At 46.9% G+C, this 4126-nt stretch overlaps 1 pseudogene; it reads left to right on the top strand.

The window, feature by feature from the left end:
* Positions 1–714: 714 nt before the first annotated feature.
* LOC100299770 (60 kDa heat shock protein, mitochondrial pseudogene) lies at positions 715–3846 on the top strand (annotated as a pseudogene).
* The last annotated feature ends 280 nt before the right edge of the window (positions 3847–4126 follow it).

Below are 4126 nucleotides of genomic sequence, written 5' to 3'. Positions count from 1 at the left end.
TGTTTTTTGGTAAAGAGATGATGTGGCCCCAAACTCCACTGGCCTCGTTTAATCTGTGATCTGTTCATGTGAAAAGGTGCCATGGCTGTGCAACCTAGAGAAGCATTCTGGCCCTGGTCCTTCTCAGGACCCACTCCTGTTAGCAGCTGCTTTCTGCCCGAGAAGCAGGGAGCTACCGCACCAGGCGTGCTGGGGTGAGTGGGCCTCGGGTGTGGACTGAATTCTCTGAGGCTCAAGGGTCTGTGGACTAAACCAAGGACAGGTTTTGGGGATGGTCTCAGAACAGGGAGACACCACTCCCAGGTCACCAGGCACCCATCCCATCCCATCCTATAGGGCGTAATTGCTGCTGCCTGGCGCAGAGTGTTAGATGCTCAGTCATTCTGACGCCATGGACTCTTTGTTAGATGCTCAACTCTTTGTGACCCCATTGACTGTAGCCCACCAGGCTCCTCTGTTCATGGGATTCTCCAGGCAAGAACACTGGAGTGGGTTGCTTTGCCCTCCTCCAGAGGATCTTTCCGATCAGTGATTGAACCCAATCTCCTACACTGCAGGCAGATTCTTTACTGTCCAAGCCTTTGCCCTGGTGCAAAGAGCAGTGTTAACTGAAGCAAACCATCAGGTTGGTGTGAACAGCTCACAAACTACAACAGGAAGTGCCTCACACCACTGGGAACAAACTGTGGGAATTTCCTTGAAAAAAGGAAGGGACCCTCACTCGCCGCCGACGGCCTGTCTCGTCACCCGCACGTCACGCCGCTGCCCCGCAGGTACGCGCCCGCTCCGCGCCGCCTCACCCGTGCGTTTCGGACTCCGGAGCCGTCCTTCCCCTCTCCGTTGAGCCGGTCCGCCGGCGAGAGGCAGAGCTTCCCCCGGCGCCGCAGGCCCGGGCCCGCTGAGCCAGGCCTCGTGGGTGCACGCAGGGGCCCGTCACGTGCGGCGTGGATCGCTCGCCCAGCCGGGCACAGCAGGGAAGGCTTGCCCACGAGTGTGCGCGGAGTCGGGCGATTGTATTCACATCGATCCTCCGGTGAAGGCTTTTGTGCTTGTGGTCGAGTGTAGGGTGCCAGGGAGGGTGGTCGCAGCGTGTGGGAGCGGCTTTTGGCCTGGGGGACTGCTGGGATATGGCATCTCCACCTTTGACCTTGCTTGGCTGTCCTGATGGAAAGACACGTGGGGCCACTGGGAGTGGGCCCGGCCGCCGCCCCCAGCATCGTGGCCTTGCCCGCTGCTCTGATACAGTAGCCCCGAGTGGATACATGAAGACACATTTTAGTAAACGGATTTTTGCAGCGTCAGGAGTATTTTCCTTCCCTTGGTCACTTGGGTTTATAACTTGCCCCTTTTTTGTAGACTTGGTTTTCCAGGGGACATGTGCAGCTGATTTGCTCTCAAGGCCATTTTAGCGGTGAAATATTAACTCATTTTTAGCGTAGGAAGTAATAGCCGTGGGGAAGAAGAAGAGCGTACATTTTTTCTGTAGGTCAGGCATGGGGCGACCTCTTAAAGATTGCACTAGTAGCCGGTGTTGTGGGGGCGGTGGCGGGTTCCGAGGCCCAGGTATCGTGGATGCCAGAAGTCAGCCCAGTTCATTTCTGATATTTCTCGTTCTGTTGCATGGGTGTCATGTTTGTGTTGTAACCCCACGGGTAGTGGTAGTATTGTCCTGATGATCTGTCTGTTTTTCCTTCAGAAATGCTTCGATTACCCGCAGTCCTTCGTCAAATGAGGCCAGTGTCCAGGGCACTGGCTCTTCATCTCACTCGGGCTTATGCCAAAGATGTAAAATTCGGTGCAGATGCTCGAGCCTTAATGCTTCAAGGTGTAGACCTTTTAGCCGATGCTGTAGCCGTTACTATGGGGCCAAAGGGAAGGACAGTGATTATTGAACAGAGTTGGGGAAGTCCCAGAGTGACAAAAGATGGTGTGACTGTTGCAAAGTCTATTGATTTAAAAGATAAATATAAAAATATTGGCGCTAAACTTGTTCAAGATGTTGCCAATAACACAAATGAAGAGGCGGGGGATGGCACCACTACTGCTACTGTACTGGCACGCTCTATTGCCAAGGAAGGCTTCGAGAAGATTAGCAAAGGTGCTAATCCAGTGGAAATCAGGAGAGGTGTGATGTTAGCTGTTGATGCTGTAATTGTTGAACTTAAGAAGCAGTCTAAACCTGTGACAACCCCCGAAGAGATTGCTCAGGTTGCTACAATTTCTGCAAATGGAGACAAAGAAATTGGCAACATCATTTCTGATGCCATGAAAAAAGTTGGAAGAAAGGGTGTTATCACAGTAAAGGATGGAAAAACACTGAATGATGAATTAGAAATTATTGAAGGCATGAAGTTTGACAGAGGATATATTTCTCCATACTTTATTAATACATCAAAAGGTCAGAAATGTGAATTCCAAGATGCATATGTTCTATTGAGTGAAAAGAAAATTTCTAGTGTCCAATCCATTGTTCCTGCTCTTGAAATTGCCAATGCTCACCGGAAGCCCTTGGTCATAATTGCTGAAGATGTGGATGGAGAAGCTCTAAGTACCCTTGTTTTGAATAGGTTGAAAGTTGGTCTTCAAGTTGTGGCAGTCAAAGCTCCAGGTTTTGGTGACAATAGAAAGAACCAGCTTAAAGACATGGCTATTGCTACTGGTGGTGCAGTATTTGGAGAAGAAGGACTAAATCTAAATCTTGAAGATGTTCAGCCTCATGACTTAGGAAAAGTTGGAGAGGTCATTGTGACCAAAGATGATGCCATGCTCTTGAAAGGAAAAGGTGACAAGGCTCAAATTGAGAAGCGTATCCAAGAGATCATTGAGCAGTTAGATATCACAACTAGTGAATATGAAAAGGAAAAACTGAATGAACGTCTGGCAAAACTCTCAGATGGTGTTGCTGTGTTGAAGGTTGGTGGGACAAGTGATGTTGAAGTGAATGAAAAGAAAGACAGAGTTACAGATGCTCTTAATGCCACACGAGCTGCTGTTGAAGAAGGCATTGTTCTGGGAGGGGACTGTGCCCTGCTTCGGTGCATTCCAGCCTTGGAGTCAATAACTCCAGCTAATGAAGATCAAAAAACAGGTATAGAAATAATTAAAAAAACACTCAAAATTCCTGCAATGACCATTGCTAAGAATGCAGGTGTTGAAGGATCATTGATAGTTGAGAAAATTATGCAGAGTTCTTCAGAAGTCGGTTATGATGCTATGCTTGGAGATTTTGTGAATATGGTGGAAAAAGGAATCATTGATCCAACTAAGGTTGTAAGAACTGCATTACTGGATGCTGCCGGAGTGGCCTCTCTCTTAACAACAGCAGAAGTTGTCGTCACAGAAATTCCTAAAGAAGAGAAGGATCCTGGAATGGGTGGCATGGGTGGAATGGGAGGTGGCATGGGAGGTGGCATGTTCTAACTCCTAGAATAGTGCTTTGCCATTATTAATAAACTGTGAGAGGAAGCTCAAGGCAGTGTTCCTCACCAATAACTTCAGGAGAGGTCAGTTGAAGGAGCTGACTGAAGAAAAGGCTGGCTGATGTTTAAGAAAATAACTATAACCATCAGTTACTGGTTTCAGTTGACAACATAGAATGGTTTACTGCTGTCATTGTCCATGCCTACAGATAATTTATTTTGTATTTTTAAATAAAGACATTTGTACATTCCTGATAAATGAGCTTAAGAGCCATGTACCAATGTACTGCTTTCAACTTAAATCACTGAGGCATTTTTACTACTATTCTGTTAAAATCAGGATTTTAGTGCTTGCTATCACCAGATGAGAAGTTAAGAAACAGCCTTTCTGTGGAGAGTAAGAACAATTGTGTACAGAGTAGAGAAATATCCGATTATGTGACAACCTTTGTGTAATAAAAATTGTTTAAAGTTAAAAAAAAAAAAAAGAAAAAAAGGAAGGGAGAATGTTAACATTGTACCAGACATTTGTACCAAACGGCTAGATGTAAAAATCATAAGCAAAGTTATTTCTTTCTAGTTTGTTTCCCATTTATTCTGATGCAATTCTCCTTAGTATAACGGTGCGGCGCGCACATACACACGTGTCCTCAGGCCTGCAGTTGAGGAGGAGACCCACCCTCAGCGGTTTTCGTTTGGTTGTGCAC

Source organism: Bos taurus, chromosome 22 (assembly GCF_002263795.3).
Source record: "Bos taurus isolate L1 Dominette 01449 registration number 42190680 breed Hereford chromosome 22, ARS-UCD2.0, whole genome shotgun sequence".
Classification (NCBI taxonomy): domain Eukaryota; kingdom Metazoa; phylum Chordata; class Mammalia; order Artiodactyla; family Bovidae; genus Bos; species Bos taurus.
Note: the sequence above shows the minus strand (reverse complement) of the source record. Positions and strands in the feature narration are given on the sequence as shown.